At 48.0% G+C, this 19,211-nt stretch overlaps 1 protein-coding gene across 6 annotated transcripts in view; it reads left to right on the top strand.

The window, feature by feature from the left end:
- Positions 1 to 1,995: 1,995 nt before the first annotated feature.
- The window catches only part of LPP (LIM domain containing preferred translocation partner in lipoma), a 335,034-nt gene continuing 317,818 nt past the window's right edge, over positions 1,996 to 19,211 (top strand). For 3 of the 6 annotated variants that reach the window (XM_066193366.1, XM_066193367.1, XM_066193360.1), the window contains exon 1: positions 2,398 to 2,456. The gene's annotated coding sequence lies outside the window, so the exon portion shown is untranslated. Of the gene's footprint in view, positions 2,117 to 2,397; positions 2,457 to 2,845; positions 2,933 to 5,311; positions 5,328 to 19,211 lie in introns of those variants that run through there. The other 3 variants (XM_066193362.1, XM_066193361.1, XM_066193363.1) reach the window with 3 other exon arrangements.

Genomic DNA, 19,211 nt, shown 5'->3' with positions numbered 1-19,211 from the left:
AGGCTCAAAGCTTAAAACTTTCGGGATCGTTTAAAGGAGGCTGCTATAGATAGGCACAGTATTCTATCTTCTGTTAACAGCACTGGAAAATTTCATAAGCTTGATGGATAAAGAAGCAATAATTGTTGGATATGGGACCAGGAAAATATCTGACCACTGGTTTTGTCTGAAATACTAAATGGAGAACACTTGTCTGTCATCTCAGGCCAAAGGGTTTTTTTTTAGTGTTCATATACTTCTCTTAGATACCCGTTGACACAACACAAGGGCTGTTGCAGCTCTGCAAGAAAACTTGAAATAAAACCAAAACAGGTAACAACTCCTGTCTATATCTGCCATTGAGAGCTCTGCCATGCTGAGGCTGACAGACATGGGTGCCAGGAAACCCTCGGGGACAGCCCCCTGCTCCTGGTGCAAGAAAATCCCATTGTGAGTTGTCCTCGGGGTGCATGACCTTGCAGCCCAGCACTCAGCTGGAAGGAGACAGGTGAACTGTGGGTTCTGCAGGAGGGAACTGAACCTGGGTTTACAGGGCCTCAGGCGAAGGCTTTGGCTGCTCAGCTTGAGCTCGTGCTACAGTCTCTTCCATCTGGAAATCAGCCGTGCCCGTGTCTTTCACAAGAGGCCACATTCACAGAGCTCTGCTGGCTCTCTAGGTAACACCTACACGGGGCCCCGGTGACTCATGCACCGTTCAGCTTTGGTTTAGGATCTCAGCAGGGTTTAAACACCAGGTAGGTGGCTGGGACAAGGCTGGGGTATTTCTAGTCATAGTCCTAATGCTTAGAAAACACCTGCAGCCGTGACTGCTTGTGCAGATTTAGCTGCAGTGCTTCTGAGGAGACAATCTGGCCCTGGCAGGCCTCTCTGTTCCTGGGGGGAATTTAGCACCCCTGGTACACAGGGCCAGCTTGGGACACCAAATCAACCCTAGATGGGGGGTTTGCATTGAGGACTAAATTTGGGAAATGCCATGCTTTCCCTTCTGAGGGCTCTGCCAGAGTGGGGTGAAATCTCTTAGGGTCTCGGATTGGGAAGTACAGTGGTTTTGGCAGCCAGGGTAGGTGGAGAGAGGCTGAATCACAATTCTCTGCTACAGCTTGAGTCTTTTAGGCACTTACTGTCCTTTTTTTGCGTCCAAAGAGCAATCTTGCCCTCCTAGGGCTGTCAAGCACTGACTGTGGACATTAAAGCTGGTAATGGGATAAGAAGTAAACATCTTCTGAAAGCACACACCAGAGCCCTTTATTTTAAAAATGAAATACATTTGAAGCGCCTACAAACTCACCCAGAAATCTCTTTCCAAATGAGTAAGGCTTGGCAAAGCTCCCCTCCGCAGCCTGAACACAATGTAACCCTTCTGTCTTCCCGTTCTCTTCAGGGCAGATGCAGATACCGAACAGCTACTTAAAGGGTAACATTCAATTATAAAAACAATCACACTCAACATCCCAATTTATTTTAATTGCAGTCCTTAGAAATAGCCGCAAAACAATCAAACAGAAAGCAATCAGAAAATAGTTCCCCTTCCTCCTCTCCTCAGTATTCGCAACCAGTCTTGTTTTGAATCTGTGAACAGGCAGCTCCTTCGGAACTCCCTGCACCTTTTACCTTCCCTCCCCTTGTTCTTTGCCTAAGCTGGGGAACAACAGATTAAAAGTTGGTTGGAGAAGCATCCAAAGAATTAAAAGGAGCCCTGGAACAAAACTTCCCTGTGAAAAGTTTGATCCTGCAAGGCACATAGTGCATTTCTGAGCCTAAGGCTCCCCTGGCTCCGGGATGGAGAGCAGGAAGGTGATGCTCACAGGGTCAGGGCCGGCCCCAGCCCCGTTCCCCCTCCCGCAGGAACCGGGAGCCGCCGCCGCCCGCTCCCCCCGAGCCGCGGCGCAGCGCAGCCCCCTCCCGCCGTGCGGCCGTCCCGGCCCCGGCCCCAGCCCTTACATGGACAAATCTGCCTGCAGGGAAAGGCAGGAATTTGGGCCCTTGACGTCAGCCGCGGGCAGAGCGCGGCAGCCCGGCAGAGCGGGAGGCAGCGGCCGCCGCTTTCGCTTTTTGTTTCGGGGCCGTCCCGCCGAGCTCGGGGCCGCCGGCCGCCCCTCCCTGCGCCCCAGGGGAGGTAAGGGCGGCGGGGCACGCGGACGGAGGGATGCGGAGAGGCTGAGGGACCGGAGGAAAGGCGGGAGGGAGGGATGTGCGGGGCGGAGCGCGGGAGGAGCTGCCCGGGGGACGCGGCGGGAGCGGCGCGGGGGTCCTGGAGCCGGGAGCGCGGGAGGGGCGGCCCGGGGTACGCGGCGGGGCAGCGGCGCGGGGCGCGGAAGGGGCCGCCGGGCGGAAGGAAGGGGCCGGCGGCGGGGCCGGGCGGTGCGGGGCGGTCCCGGTGCCGCCCCCGGCCCGCCCCCCGCCGCCTCCTCCCGCCGCCGCCGCCGCGCTTCGCCTCCGCTGCCTCCTCCCCCGAGGTATTGTTGCAGATAATAACTTGCCCCCTTCCTCCCCCCACCCCCGTCCGCCCGCCGAGGCAGCTGTGCCACAGCTGGAGCCCCCGGCCGGGGCGGGGAGCGCTGCCGGCCTCCCGGGGGGGCCGCGCTGGCTCCTCCCTCAGCCCGGGGCGCCGCGGCCGCCGGAGGGGCCGGCCCGGTGCCGTGCGGGCTCGGCCGCGGGGCGGGGGCAGCGCCGGGCCCGGGCCCGGGGCAGGGGGAGCTCCCCCGGTGCACGGGCGGCCCCGCTGCTCGGCTCCCGGCCAGTGTCGGCCGCCGGGCCGGGCCGGGCCGGGCCCCCGAGCGGGCGGGCCGGTGCCGCAGGTGCACCTGGCCCGGGCGGGGGCTGCCGCCGCCCCGCCCCGCCGACCCCCGGCCGCCGCTCGTAGTAAATAATAAGTTGAGTAAAGCTCCGGCAGCTTTTTATATGTCGGGGGAGGTCCTGCCTTCCCCACCAGGTAAGGTCGGAAAAGTTTCCCACACCCTGACGTCACCCACGGCTTTTTTTTTTTTTTTAGCATAAGTTTTGGGTTTTTTTTTTTTTTTTTTTTTTTTTTTTTTAATCCTTTTGCCCTCCCCCTTTCTCGCTCTCCACTTTTGAACAGGCAAACCGTATCCCTGCCATTGCTCAGGAGCACTCCCCGCGCCCCGGGGCTGTGCCGGGAAGCCGGCAGTGCTCCCGAGGAGGCGTTGATGAAGCAACTCCTGCCTAATTGCTCTGCCGCCTGTATCTCGAGGTGCAGCTTGGCCCTGCCGGGGAAACAAACGAGAGTTGGATTCTCCAGCTTTGTTTTGATTATTTTATGTTTGTTTCTTTTTTCCCCCCACTTGTAGGAATTGGCTTTTTAGCCCAGTTGTGTTGCTCTTGGGTCAGTTTCCTGTCTGTTTCTTTCTGTTTTGCTAGCCAATTGGTACACAAAAGTTTAAGGAGCTTGCAGGAGCCATCAAACCTGCTGATGTATCTCCCTGCACATTTGCAACACCTTGGTCCCTCTGCACAAAGGGGTTTTGACCCATGCAGAAAAGGAAGGTCTTACATAGAAGCCACAAGGGTTTTTGGACACGTTTCAGGATTTCTTTGCTCCCATTAAGTTATTTACCTGCAGAGTTTGTGCTTGTACGTTCCAGGAATGATTTCTGGGGGAAGATCTGAGAGTCTGGGGAGAGCCTGGGAGCCGGCTGAAACAGCAGGTGCTGGCTCACCAAGTAATTGGAGAAATGAGATATTAGGAAAGTATGGGAACATGCAGAGCTGGAGAAGAGAACGCAGCATTTCATCTCTTTGTTAATAATGTGGCTGTGTTCTTGCTGAAAAATGTTGACTGCTATCCTGTGTGCAGCTCAGCCTGCTGTGCATGCAGCAGCACAGTTTAGGGATGTGGGGGACTTTCTAATTATCCCCACCCTTGCTGAAGCAGGACTGGCCCACACAAGGCTAAATAATACTCTGGGATTTCCATTGGGAAATATGTGCATCCGTGGGTAAAGATTTATTGTTGAAAACTTTTCTCTGCCTGTTGGCTTGGTCTGTCTCCTCCTGACCACCCCATGACCTTACAGCCTGTTGCTCCTAAATTTATTAGCTCTGTTATTCCCCTATTTCAATTGTTTAGCCATTGTTGAAGGGTTTTTCCCTGCGGGATGGGCCATCAGCAGCTCATGGTGTGGGTGGTGGCCACAGAGCCACCTGTCAGCAATCCCCTACCCTCCCTGTTAAATCCTGCCTTTAATTTTGTTGATGCAGGTGCTGCTTGATGGGCCCTTGAGGCCTGTTGCCTTTGTTTCATAGATGGTTTTCCTTTAATGGTTTTATTCAGATTTTCTTTTTCCACCTGGCTCAGCTTGTGTAGACCGGGTAAAACTGCCAGATCAGGGACACTTATGTCCAGCATAGCAGCAGCAGTAAGTTGCCATCAGTTATAGTTCTGTAGAGAGATGCCGTGTAGTGGGTGGGAGAACTGTTTCCCAAAAGTCACTCCTGCCCTGTGTGTTGTGTGGCCGTGGGCACACTGCCTGTGTGTGTCCCATGTTGCCAGCAGTCCTGGTTGGTGGCATGCAGCCCTTGTGTGCTGCCTGGGTAAGCTCCTGGGAGCAAATGAAGGACATGTCCAGGAAAATGAAGGTAAACCCGTCTCATTAAAGCTTCTGTAGGTGCAGCCCCAAGCTGCGCTGAATTGCTGATGTTCAGTCTCCATGGTGCCTGGGTCAGTGAGAATTACTGCTTTTCTCACTGAACTGCTGTCTGTCCTGCCAGTCCTGATGATTGCCTGGTGTGGTTGGTACTGGCGAGGCAGAGATGCTGGTACCGATCTGGGAGAGAAACTCCAATTCCTGTCATACAGAGGTGACATTTTTACCTTTGGAACATGTTTGGAGATCAGCCTGGATGTCAGGGCAGGATGCTGGTGAGCATACCCATCTAAGTGTGGGTTCCAGCTCTATGAATCTATTATTCATGTTTGGTGGAGAGGCACCCAGCTTTAGGGGATAAAAGTATTGAATAATGTTATCTGTGGTGTGCTGTTGTGAAACCAGGAAAAAGTGGCTAAAGCCTGACTTTAGACTGGCAGGTCAGAAGTGATTTTTTGATTTTAGGAATCATGGTTAGTTTACCTGACTTGTCTCCTGGAAATTTGCAGAGCACATTGTGTTTCCAAGTTGCATTCCTCTGAGAAGCACCTTCAGCTGTGCTGTGTTAGTGAGGTAATGGGCACAATGAGGAACTCGTGCAGTGTAATTCAAGCTTTCAAGCAGTGTAATGGCAGAGTCAGGTGTGCGTCCCTTGCTAAAGCACTTGTTTCTCTAGGATATTCGGGGATGAAGCTCCAGAGCTGGATTAGTGAGTTTTGCAAGGTACCTAATAGTGTTGGCTGCAGTCTCAGTGGAGCTGGAGTCCTTTTACATATATTATCATCAGTATGTATTTTTAATTATAACTCTTAGTAAGAAGTATGGTGTGGGGGCTTTCATGCCCAGAGTGGAGACACCATTCCATTTTGAAGCCTGGCTGTTGCCTTGTTTGTTAAAATCACTGCTTGTGTCCACCTGCCTTACTATAAAACTTAAGTGATACCCTTGTGATGAGTCAAACTTCGTGTATGCAGTTTTGGAGAGGGATAGTAAGAATGTCTGGGAGCTGGAAAACCTGAGAGAATTTCACCAGCAGTATGGGATCACTCCTATTAAAAGGACGTGTTAGAAAGGCATCAGAGAAACAGTGAGTGCTGTGGAAAAGGGATCTCTATTCCTTTGTACGAGTGAAAATGAAGGTGAATGTGGTGGATTCAAAATGAAGAAAGTTAAGTGCTTTTCAGTGTAAGCAGTGGTGGCATTTATCATGCAGAATGTTGCTGAGAACAAGAGTTTAGCCAAGTCTGAAAAGAAGATGGGATGGTTGTATGAGTGTCAGGTAGATTCATAATTGTACCAGCCCCTGGTGGTGCCCATGGTGTCATAAACATCTAATTGGAAAGAAGCAACAGTTTCATGTAGGTTTCTACAAAGCTTCTCTGGCTCACACTAGGTAGACACAGATAGAGAAAAGCAGTGGCTTGAGTGGATGACACATTGTTGCAAGAACACAGTTTCCGTGTGTTGTGGAAATATACCCTCAGGGTGCCCGCAGTGGTTTCTTTATTGCTCTGCCCATCACGGTTGTGCGAACAATACATCCTCAGTGACATTTTGTTGCTCCTCAGGCTTCTGAAAGCCTGACCCACACAGCTCTGCCTTTTCCCTACTGAGCTCTTCTCTCCCTGACATGGCTTTGAGAAATACTTGCACGCTCTGTTCTGGCTGTCCCCAGATGCTGGGTTTCACCTTTAACTGATTGTCCAGGCTCTGGTGTGCTCTGTGGCAGCCCTGCTAAAGTGGAGCTGACTCCCTGTGAGTGCATGGAGAGATTTTAAAGATGGCATCAGGGTGATGAAGAAATATACACTGGCCAAGAGTTGGTCCCTTCCAAATCAGGATATTCTATGATTTTTTTAGGTATGTGTGTGCTTTTGAGGTACTTTGTTTTAGACGGGGAGAAACCTTCAGGGAAGTAAGACAAATATGAAGTCCCAGCAGAAGTCTGTGATTCATCATCTGTGTTTGCTGTGTGCACATTGCGAGTGTGACAGTGATGCTTGTGTCTGCAAGACAAGGACCTCCACAGCCAGTCTTTTCACCTCAGTAGTTTCCTCATCTCTTTTTGCTCTTGCAGCAGCGTAATTCTGTAAAAAGCTAGTGATTACTGCAATTGCAGCCAGAACAGAGGAGGAAGGAGCAAAGGAGATGGAAACCATAAGTTATGAAAGGATGTGGGTTATCTGATGCACAGATTCACAAGGAACAATGCCTTTAAAGAGCGTGGGTTATACATAGGAAAATACTTGAAATAACTTTACAAGCAAGGGTTCCAGAGGAGGGATTGGAGAGAATATCTTGTGTTTGGTGTCCATGTGTGCATTGGGATGCTGGAGGAGAACATCAGTAAAGTTTGAAGAACTCAGTGTTTTCCTCTTTCTGATTTAGGAAGCTCTTTGTTTTGCAAAATAGAAACAAACAGAGAAAAGAAAACAACAAATCAAACCGAAAACCACAGACCAGAGAAAACCCCCACAAAACATGAAAGCTTTTGAGAGCTTATTGCCTGCCTGAGAAACAGAATTTAGCAGGGTTGGTTCTTTTCATTCATCCTGCTTATGGGCATGGCAGGCCGTGTAGGACTGGTGATGTTTTCCAGTCCAAACATGAAAAAACTGAAACCTGTTACCCACACTTAATCATTGCAATTAAGGTTATTGGTAGAGACAACTCAGTGGAGATTCTGTTTTGATCAGGTTCTGAGCAACTGCAAGAGCTGGCATGGAAATGATAATTTTTAAGTCACTGTCAGCAAGTCTCTGTCATTTTAGACTGTCAGTATCTGTTGTTGGGATCTGTGGGTGACAGTGACACACACGTGTGAGTCAGAAGAACTTCCAAACTATCACAATATGCTCAGGGAAGGAAAACAAACATCGGTGGAGTTGTGGGCTGCTGATAACCTTTTCCTAGACAAAGTCATAAGCTTTTGAGTGTTGCAGACTGTTAGGATGTTTTCTGTTGCCCTTGATGGTGTAAGGGAACCATGGAATACTGTGATTCCTCAGCAAACCCATAAATTACTTAGGTTGGTTTGGGGGCAGGGAGGGATGCATGAGGGTCTCTGGCTTATGCCAGTTTTGTTGCTGGGTAATAGCCTATGAAGCCTCTTTCAGATTTGCAGATCTGGCTGGGAGGGATCCTGTTTTGTGTCTAAGAGAGTTTATGCACATGAGCACCCTCTAAGTAGGTGCCATTCAGCTCTTGGCTGCCTTCCTCCCCCTGCTCCTGCTGCTCACTGATGCTTCAAGGCAGGAAAATTTCCACCAAATCTTGGATGATTGTGCTGCCAGTGGAAATAGTTAGTTGAGATTTAATATGGTCATTATCTTTAGGTAATAAAATATCAGCTAACTTGCCATAACTATCTTCTTTAATGTCTATTAAAAGCCCCACATACTTCACTCACTGGGTGAAATTTAATAGAAGTTCATCTAAGCATTTACTGCTTATTTAATTTAAAAATAAGTTGGTCTCCATGACTGGAGTAACAGGCACTAAGGATTTAATTAACATTTAGCAAACTGCCCTGTTAGCTCTGAATTGCACAGCCAGGTCTTGTTTATGCATCAATTTGTAACTACCCTCTCCTTTTTTTATTTTTTATTTGTTTTGGCCAGTTGATCTCATTGTGGGGAGCTGCAGTCATCTTCTGTTCTCCCTCTGCTCCTGATCTCTTCTCACATGGAGAGCCTGTGTGGGGACTGTGGGTCTGAGGGCTGAAGTACTGCTGGGGAACCAGGACCCAGCTGCTCAATAGTGAGACCAGCCCAGACAGCGGGGCAAAGGCAGGGGGGGGTAGAGGAGACTCAGTGGACAGGTTGTCCCACAGGCCTTAAAAAAGGATTTGTAGAGCCCCATGGGGTGGCTAGGGTTGCACTGTGTAGTGGGGTAGAAATGGTCCAGCTTCAAATTTTACCTTAAATTTGGCTCTGTTATGTTTAAGTATCTCCTGTAGGGCTTTTTCAGCAGGGTGGCTGCTGCATGAAATTCAGGTTGCTGAGGTTTGCTTTTTGGACAGTGAATGTTGGGGTGTTGTTACAGGTGATTTGTGGGTGGTCCTGCTGCAGTGGCTGTGGTGGTTGTACCCCAGCTGGGGTGATATCTGTGTCAGTAATGTGCATGTGCATTTTCAACGTGCTGTGTGCACAAACCCTAAGGAGCTCTCTGTTTCAACAGTTTATTACCTCACCTGAACAGATTTGAATTACTCCACTTAGTGAGGCATGAATGAAAGCAAGGAGTCTCCCAGACAATGCAGGCAGCAGCGGCTGGTTTGGGAGAGTGATTAAATTAGCAGCTGATAAGTGGTTGTGGCTCCAGCTGCTGCATCATCACTGCCTCACTAGCCTGAGTGTCAGTGAAGTTCCTGTTCAAGCTCTTTACTGAAGGACATCGGCTGGCTTGGATTTAACACACCTCGTTGTTTGAGATGGAGACTTGATTTGCTTATCGTGGGTTTGGGCAAATCTTGATACCTCAAGGTATTAGTGTGGCCAAGACAGGCCTATAATCTGGATATCTCCAGGAAAATGGAGAGTTATTGTGGCAGCTGCGTGGCAAACCTGTAGTTAATTGCATCCTGTGAACTTTGTTAAAGAGTGGTGTTAAAGTTGCAAAGTCCAAGTGCTCCAAAGCTATGAAATGCCAGAATGAAGGTCGTTGAAACCTTAATTTCAACCTCCCCTGCAAGCAGGTATTATGATATAGCCACTTAATTGCCAGAGCACATACTCTTTGTGTCCAGAGTGGAAGGTGATACTTAATGAGCATCTATTCAGTTGCTTTTCTCTTTGTGCAGTGTATGACCCCAAGCCTTATTTACCACGTACTATTCAAACTCGAGACAGTATGAAGAGTTATTAATTTTCTTTTGTGCTTTTCTGGAGTGCTCTTTACTCTTTCATTGGAACACTTTGGAAGTTGGAGGAACTATTTTTGTAGTGCATTCCCAATGTGAAGGAGGATTATTCTTGCCACTTTACTGAGGGGACACTGAGGCTTGGAGAGGCATGAAACCAGCTGTGTCACATCACCCTTGACACTGAAATCATGGAATAAAAAGGAGTTAGACCAGGGCTGTTCTTTTAGGTGTGCAGTCATAACTGATAATAAAGCAAAGAAATGGTTGGAAAGAATTGTTTGTAATTACTGACTGAAGTTAACATCCTTTCTGTTCAACTCTGGAGATTACTCTGAACTGTTCCTTGCACTAATGCTTATCTTCTCCCATATTACCTGCTGTACCTGCCTCTTATGCATTATCATCATTATCCTTGAGTGGGGGGCAAAGCCTATACTTACCTTGCATGAGTATTAATGTGCCTAGCTTGATGTGGAAGCTGGTCTTTGCCTCTGGCATTTGGAGGCTAGAGCAGCTTAATGCTGTTGGAACTGAAATGCTGTGGTGAGGAGGTCTAGAAATGAGCCACAAAGATGCTTAAGGCCCAGGTGGTATTTATGTATAAAAACATATTTCAAGGAGTAGAAGTAACGAGGACTTCACGTCATCTGCTTGACACTTCCTCAGTTACTTGTTTCCCATGTACAGTGTGACTGACATTTTTCAGGCTAGTTGAAGCTTCTTTTAAACCTTATTCATCACTTTTGGTCCTGCAGGCTATTTCTTTGGAGAATGAGAATGATGCCTTTCTTAGCACAGTTTCACTTTGGTGCTTTTTCAGAGAATCCACTTCTTTTTTGAGTTCCTTGGGATGCAGAGCTGAGCTTGGAAAACACGGCATTGCATCTTTGCCATTTAAGGAGGTCTTGGTGAACCTTCTGCGTAGTAAGTTTGAAATTCAAGTCTATGAGTAATGCAGCTGAACTCTGCAGTTACTTGTGTGCCTGAAGATAAGTGAGTGTTTTAGCAAACACTGTTGGGTACTGTCCTGTACCCAAATCCTAACCTGTTCCCAAGGCAAATGGATAGGGAACCAATGAAGTGCAGAACGGTTAATGTTACAGGGGAGATGTCAAGCTTCTTTCCTACTGTAGCATGCAGAGTGATTAGAACCTCACTGCAGCGAAGAGTCAGCCTTATACAGGGCAGGAGATCCTGTTGTGAGTGGTGCAGACATTTGTAGACTTTTAACAGCGGCATTAAATAAAGGACTATGGGGCAGAAGCGTATTTTGGAATTAGGAATGATGCCTTGGACCACTGCATTGCTGCAGGAATTAGCACAGGGTTCTTGACACGTAGCACCTCTTTGAGTGTCTCCTTCTGCATCCGAGATTTGGGAATGTGGCCAGAGCAGCAGGTGAACTTAAAACAATATAAATGAGCATGTCTTTCCAAGGCACTCCACCCACCCAGGTCCTCGAAATGTCTGGGTGAAACGATGGCAGCTCACAGAGTGCCTGTGTGCCTCCTTCCGTGGCTTGGCACAGTGTGTTTTGCTCTGTTGTGTGGGAGAACTGTGAACTTGGGGTGTGTGGAGGCTGGGGAAGTTAGTTGAGAAATTTTTAAAGACTATGTCGTAGCCTGGGAGAAGGAGCTACAAGAGCAGAGCTCTTTGTGTTACTACACACAAGGATCCCTGCAGGGTGTGTTCATTTATAAGTCATTCTGGATGAAGTTAGTTACTCCATGCCCTCATTGCACACACTGCCTACAGGCACTGTGTTGTGGGCACTGTTCCTACAGCTGGGTAGTGAATGTCTCTGAGGATGCAGGGCAGATGGCTTGATATCACCTCACCTTTGCACTGCTAGAGTGCATTGCTTTCTGTGCTCTGCCCTGGGATAGGATAGAGAGGATTTGGTGTGTTACAGTGGTCATCTGTGCTGCTTGTCCCCACCCTGGCTGGGGTCAGGCCCCTCTCTGGGCTCTTGTACCCATATCCACATCACCCTGCTTCCCTGGATGCCATGGCCCAAGCCTCCAGTCTGTATTCATTCGCATGCCTGAGGTGGTGTGTTAGGTCTCGGGTTGTACTGTCAAGTGCCAGAAGTCTAAGTGACAGTGATCTGCTCCAGCTTTGCTGGCTTCAGGGCAGTCTTCTGCCTGTGTTGGCTGTTCCCCATCCTGTGGAGTGCAGTGAGGCATGAGCAACCTGATGGGTTTTTGCAACAATTCTTGATAAATTTCTTGTGTCTCAGGTGGTTTGATTCATACCTGATTAAGGGTGTGCCCACTTTCATGGGTGGAGCTCGATGTGCAAAGGTAGCTGTGTTATCAGAAAGTCACTGGCTCATCGCATTTAGTTTCAACTCCCTTGGTAGAGGCACCTGCTAGAATGGGAATGTATTTTGTGTTTCAGTTGTGCAAATTCCACCTGATGCAGAATGAAAGTGATTCTAGATGCTTTTGATTTCCAGAAAGACAAGACCTATCCATCTAATGAAAGACATGAGTAAGTCTGGGTATGGTATTGATATACTCCTGGATTCCTTTTGTCCTTTGTTTTTGCTTCTATATTCCATAGCCAACATTTTATTTTGTTGTCCATATCTCTAAATTTGACCAGTAGCATCTTGGGCTGTACCTGGCACTAGTTTTGCTACCTGAAGGAGAGTTGTGAGTCAGGCAAACAGTGTGCATCAAATTCCGGTGAGCCCAAGCACAGAGCGCAGGCTGCACCCATGGGGTGATGTCTGGGTCTGAGGAGGTCCTGCGCTTGGAGATGAAAATCAAGAGTGGTGAGAGAAGAGCTGAATGATTGACTTGCAAACATAGTGACTGATTAGGAGCAAAGATAAATAAGATGTAAAAAGTGTTTGTCAGCAGAATGTGACTAAGATAAAGACCTGATAAGTATTGAAATGTGTGGAGTAAAGAGAGGCAGTAGCTTCTGACAGAGCGAAGCTGTACACGTAGGACTTGCAATTTGGTGCAAAGCAATTCTGGGTCATAGGAATGTACGGCTGCTGTGGCTCTGCCACTGCAAGGCATTGCCACTTATGTGTCTTTAACAAATGTGCATGGTTCAATCTGAACCTACTTGGGTTCTTCCTGGGGAGTTTATCTCTCCCATGGCTGTTTATCGCTGCAGTTTCTGTGCTGTGCATACTCGCTGTCTCATTCCTCAGCCCTTACTCACAGGAGGCCTCTGTGTGAGGGAGGGACACCCAAGAGAAACATGAAACTTGTGAAGTCCCTTGCCACGAGGGATTTAGGAATTTGGGTGGCTGATCAGCTGGGTGTTTGGGAGCCTGCTGGAGGTCTGTGGGCTGTGAGTGTGATCTGCAGCACTCCAGAGCGTGGGATGGAGCTTGGGGGAAGGTGGTTTTCCCCTGCAAAGGGCAACCCCCATCTGGGGGCTCCTGGTAGAGCTGCACTGGCCCAGCCTGTCAGCAAAAGTCAGTTGTGCATTTGGATGGGGTAAAGTGGAGGAGGGGAGCAATGTGACTCACTGAAGTTATCAGCGACCAGAAGTAGGCTGCAAGCTATTGGGGACACCTCATGCCTCCATCCTAAAACAGTGAAATGTGTCAGGGGAGATACAGCCGTATGTGCAAATACAGTGTGTGGGTTTGGGTTTTGGTCCAGCATTCACATCCATAAATAGGCCAGCCCCTTCCTTACGCTAGCGTTTGTATGCACTTTTCAGACATGAACCAGCTAATCCCAACAGATGTTTGGCAGCCTCCAGAGCCCATAAGGAAGTTAAATATCATTGCACTTTGCTAGAGAGATGCCCAGGATTCCATTAACACCTGCTAGAAGATCCTATTGGAGCTGTGTGTGTTGGTGGCTGTGTGGGCTCAGCTCTGCAGGGCACCTGCTGCCATTGCCTCAGGCTGTTGTGGCACAGTGTGTGAGGGCTGAGCTGGGCTTCCATTGACATCAAAGACACAACTTCCTTTAGTTTGTGAGGGAGAATGGGATTTAGCACTGTGTTTATACACTCCCACTTTATTAAAGCCTAGTTGAAAGGAGGGAGCTGTGGATTTTGTCTGCTGCCTGCCTTTGTCCATGTGCTGATGTGTCCACCTGTGTGGGGGTCGTGTGTGAAGCCATGATGCTCCTGGTTGGTCTGTATCCTTTACTTGCCTCCCTCTCTGTCCCCAAATGTGAACATTTAGTTGCATGCTTTAACACCTCTGAGGACCAGAAAGTGGCGATTTATTCTGGAGTTGTCTCTGGACTCTCCAGTTTGTGATTCAAGAAAGACTGAGGATCATATTAATTTCTCCTGACCTCTATTTCATGCTCTGTCTGGGTGGCTATCCTGGTTTTTCAGGCAGAGTTGTAATTATAAGGCTGCTAAGTGAAATGCTTGGGGCAGTAGGATAGTTCTGGATTACTAACAAAAAAAGAACTTTCCTTAGGTGTTTCCCCACTCAGTTCTTCATCAGTTTCCCTGAAATGTGAATGATGGCAAAAATACCTGTTTATGGTTAAAACTTCCTGGAGTCTCCTCAGGGCACTGATCCCACCAGTTTTTGCCATTCAGCACCTCAAGGACAAGTCTTGGGTGTCTTCTGCGATGACAGGGGCTGTGGGCTGCTTGTCCTGTCCCTCATTGCTCTGAACCTTCTGCGTTTGCTTCGCTGCACAAGTGTGTACATCTGACTCTAGCCCGTGCTGCCAGCAGCTGCTGCCCAGCCTTTTTGTCTGCATTAGTTTGAGTGAGGAGCTTGCAGGAGAAGCTATTCATTCCCCTGGTAACTGTGCTTGACAATCAGAAGTTATTCTGGGGGTGAAGGACTGGTACAGATTTGTTTTCCTTGGTTGAGGATCCATAACCTCTAATAGTTTCTTGCTCATAGGAACTGAGTGGACTTGGTTTGCTGCTAATTAAAAGCCAAAAGGGTACGTAGTCTTTTCCAAAATAATTACCATCTTTGGTGAACATAACAAAACTATGCTGACTTCCTATTTGTTTCCAAACCCCTTGCTTGTGCCATGTTACTTTACATTGGCCCTGACACATGGGAGGGCCCCATCAGGGTCAGCAGCTCCATCCTGGTGCACAGGGAATTTGTGCTTGAATCCTTTGTCTGCTGGATAAATATAGGAGAAGCACAGGGTTGTTAAAAATGTTATGAAGCTAATAATTACATTTGGGATTGAGGATGTGTTTTCTTGGTGGGAAGTCATTAAAGGTAATAGAAGGGAGTCTGTGTATCCTGTGTGCCAGAGCGTGTTTTTGTCTTGACTTTTTATGAGCTAAAAACCAGCAAGAAGAAAAAGGTTTTGAATGTGTGTGTGTGCTCACTACCAGGAACCCTAGTTCCTAGATAGTTTAGTTTCTATCCGTAATTGGTTTCAGATATACATTAGCTTCAATTCGTGTGTTGAGTTGGGCCTTCTATTACAGTAGAAGATGCCCCCTTTCCTTTCTGTTTGCCCAGTCTCTGCTTCTGTCAAATTTTTGCCTCGACAGGACTGTACCTGTGGCAGGAGGGGGTCAGAGGGTCTTCTCCTTTTTTGGCTGGTTCTGAGTGTCCATGCAAGTGTTTGTGCTCCTTCAGTGCAAGTTAGAAGGGTTGACTGATGGCACTGCTGGGTTGAGGGCTGAAAGATGTCCAGTCTGAAGTGGTTAGGCTCCCTGGAAGCAGGGCCTGGAGCTCTGCAACTGCTGTTTGCTCTGTGTGTGAAAAGCAGAAGCGCCTCTCCAGCCTTCTATTTATCCTCACCATTACCTCATGGTGGGGTTTGGGCCTCTGAGCACCAGTTGAGGTAGGAGGAATGATTGTCTGGGCAGCAGTCACTGGCTTAACATTCATCCTCTCAAAGGAATGATACAGGGATGGGCAGGAATCTCTCAGGACTAGGTTCAGAGGCTGGGGTTGGATCAGCTCCTTTCATAATGCTCTGGAAATGGATGTGTTTGACCTGCTGTAGAGGCTGGTGATGGCAACTGTGCCCGCTCATCTGCAATGCCCCTTTTACTTTCCCACCCTGGGTACAAAAGTGAGTTGTTTCGCCTCGCACAGGGAGCATTCCCAAAATTGCTGTGCTCTGCTGTGGCATGTGCAGGGAGCAGCAAAGGGGCTGTATTTTCTTAATCTGCCTGTTTGATGAGGCAGTATCTGGCTGTGCCCTTAGCAACGGGTTTTTTAATGCAGATCAAGTCTCCTGTTTTAATTGACTAAGAAAAAAGAACTTGAAGAGGGTATGAACCCATGACCTTGAGATAAATAGTTTCTTATTGAGTTCCTGAGCCCCTAAGCCGCCCCCTCTTGCGAGAGTAGCGTGGTTTAATCAAAGGTCAGAGGCTTTGTTGCCTCTGAGTGCCTCAGAAAAAGAGGGTGACATGAGCGAGTTCTCCCCGGTTTTCTGTGACTGCAGTCATTTTTGGCCTGTCAAGTTCCCTTTGAACTCACTGTGCTTGTCCTCTGTTCCTGGGTGATGGCTCTCTTGACCTTCTCTGGTCTCTGTTAATTCTGATAAAGACCTGATGGTCAGGTCAGCAGTGTTTCTGGGGGTTGTAACTGTTTATATGGTGGCTGTGGGCAAATGGCTTTTGCAAGGCTGCTGTGAGCCCTGGTGTGCAACATGCAGATTCACAGCCCTGATAGGCCATAGCCTTTGCCTGCCAGCTCTTCCCACACTGCTCCCACGCGTGTCTCCTGTTTCTAGGCTGAAGGCCAAGTGTGGTATCTCACACAGTGGTGTGTGGTCAGTCTTGGCATGTGCTGGCTTGTGCTTTCCCACTGATGCCTAAGATGTTGCAGCTGCTCACAAGGGTCCCCCCTCATTTTATTCCATTTCCTTCTTGGGTGGTGACCAGGCATATGTCTGTACCTCTTGTGAGAGGAGCAGTATTAGTTTGTCTTTCTGTCTCCTCTGCCTTCTGTTTTCCTGACTAGAGTCACTAATGCTCTTTGAGCCTGCCTGATGGCTGTCATGGAGCTGGTCTTGCTTGCACATTGGATGCTGACTTCCTTGGTGCTGTGCCAGTTCAGTCTTTGAAAATACTGTCTGGCAAGTCCTGGAGAGATCTCTGCCTCCAAAAGCTTCCACGGTTCTTTTCTGTTTTTCCTCCATCACCAAGTAAAAAAACAAAAACACTTGGCTCGGTAACAAATGCTGGCTTCAAATGCTGGCGACAAAATTCCTGCTGACAAGCTTAGTATGGTAGGGTAGGAGTAGGTGAGGACAGGTGTGATGGTGGTGTTATGCTGTTAGGTGCTCCTGTGAATCACACCGTGAGACACAAGAAGGCTGAAGAGACCTTTCCTAGTCTCAAGTGGTTTGTACCTTTGGTGTGATGTTGCAATCACACGCTGTAACGAGTGTTTGCAGTGAGCAGAGCTGTACTCTTCCGGAATACTGCACTCAGGTGTAGCAGGTTGGAGGATATCACATGGCGAACTCTTGGAAGAACACAGAAAATTAGTAGCCAAGAAAACTTTGTGCTGAGAAACCATCAGGTACATGGGAAGAAGCGTGATCTCTTCCTGCGAGTGCCGGTGAGATCCAGTGAGGGTGCTGAGAGATGTGTAATTGCTAACTTTGCCACTTTGCAAACCATAAGCCTCTTTCTTTTCACTGAGAAACAGGAGTGCAGACAAAGTGAATCAAATCATAGAGATTCAGGGGTGTAATTTTATAGTCATTGTTGGTGCTCTAGGCAAATAATAAAGGAAATGCACTGAAAGTCCAGTGTATTTACTTCTCCAGGTCAAGGTAAAATGCCATGGAAGTCTAAATCCTTTTTTATCATCTATTTTAAAGGAGAGTAAAGATGTGACTATACTTGCCCTTACTGTGCTGAAAAGTTAAGCGATAAATCAGTCTGCTTTTACAGGCAATTAATTAAACCCCTTTGGTGGGAGAATATTCTACAGAATTCTCATGGAAGTCTGTGTGTGCTGGTTCTCTTGCACAAGGTGGTGAAGGGGTATCCAGGCTCTTCTACCTTCCCTTTGCTTGTGCCCAAGTCCCAGCTAGCAGGTTGTGAACATTTATAGGGCTGGGTGTCAGGCAACCGTATGCTGTCCCCACCTCTGCCACCTTTTGGGGGAGAGCAGGTCCTTCCCTGACGTGCAGGGGAGCTGTGTGTCATCCTGCAGGCAGGTTGCTGTGCATGGTCCTGCTGAGCTGGGGCACTGGGATTGCCTTTCCTTCCCATTGTTGTGCTGCTGTGAGTGCAGGAGACCCTCTCATTCTCCTTTTTTTCTAGTTATTAGTGTCAGGCTGGGGCTTGCACACCCCAGGGCTGGTGGTGGTGATGTTCGGGTGTCCTTTGGGGAAAGAGGGGGCAGCAGCTTTTTCTGCAGTGAAGGTCCAGGGCCCTGTGTGTCTCACAGCAGGTTGTCACCCACAGCAAAGTAAAGGGCAACACCTTTGCCATTGTCCCTCCCCATCCCTACCCTGGAGAAGGAACTCTGTGGGAGCAGCCCAGTTTCTCCATCACATGGAGGTAAAGCATAAAGCAGAGCCTCTAGTGCTGCCCCTATTATTTGTTTCTTTTTTCTTTCTTTGGCATAAGGGCCAAATTCAGGCAGGAGACTGGCTTCCAGCTGAAGTCAGAGTAATTTAGGAATTAAACCAGCCTTTTAATGTATCTTCTGCATGTCTCAGTCCCCATCTATGATGGAAGTAATGGTACTCTCTTGTTCAGAGGGCAGATGCATACACAGGCATCTCTGGCCCTCGTACTTTTCAGATGTAATAAGAGCAGGTATTAGGCCTTGTCAGAATTGCTCCAGAAATTTGTATCTATATTTGGAATAAATGGGTCCTTTCTCAAAATGGAGCTTTTTGAGGGAAATGTCAGCTTGCAACTCATTTCTTGTAAGGAAAAAAAAACCTTGGGTTTTTTCCTATTATTCTGTTTGTGACGGTAAAAACATTTGTTAAAAACAGAAATGTTTTTATGAGGTGCAGTCAGTGGTGAGGCCGTTCCACATGTTGCTGGGTGATTGCCACATGTCCACGTTTACCTGTGCCTCTCTGCCCCATCCAAGCTTTTTCTTTTTTTTCTTGAAGGAATATGCTGCTTTGGCCTCTCCCTGCCGCTGTTTGGAAAGTGGAGCAGCAACACTGAGAAAGTTTGGGGTTTGTTTGTTTGTTTGTTTGTTTTAATACATGCTCATCCCACCTGGAGGTATTTGTTGTAAGTCTGAGATGGGGCAGGCCAGTCCTGGACTTAAATAGCTTTGCTATTAAGGTGTAAAGGTGAAAGAAGATGGTTAATGCTTGGACAGGCAAATATTTCTAAACTGGAGAGATTTACTAGTCCTGGTTGATTGTGCTTTTTTAAACATCTCCATGGATTATGTTTTCAAAAATATCAAGCCTGACCATGTGGGCACAGGAGTGTGGAATCCAGTTGTCTGCCAGCTATTTGTTGCTATTTTCAAATGATCTGGCCGAAAATATAAGCCTTGAACAGGAAGACTGTCTGCTCATGTAGGCTCTAAGTTTTAAAAGTTTATTTTACAAATGGTTTGAAGGACCACAATAAAAGGGCTTACCATGCTGCCAAGGTGTTTCGTTGTGGTGGCCCCTGAGCAAGCCTGGGAGAAAGTGTTCTCTGCCTTAAAGTTTTGGTCATTTTAAACCAAAATGGTTAAAGGAACATTGTCTTTTTATAATCAGTTACAATAAAGCCCTTAGATTTGGCACAGCAAACATATGCCACCTCTGCCCTAGGAGATTTCAGCTTAAAAGTGGGTTGCAGGAGTCCCTGGGCTGGGCTTCTGCCTT

This window comes from Chamaea fasciata, unplaced genomic scaffold (genome assembly GCF_029207755.1).
Source record: "Chamaea fasciata isolate MVZ Bird 193981 ecotype frontalis unplaced genomic scaffold, bChaFas1.0.hap1 SCAF_11, whole genome shotgun sequence".
NCBI lineage: Eukaryota > Metazoa > Chordata > Aves > Passeriformes > Sylviidae > Chamaea > Chamaea fasciata.
The sequence above is the reverse complement of the archived record's forward strand: the minus strand, read 5'-3'. Positions and strand labels throughout refer to the sequence as shown.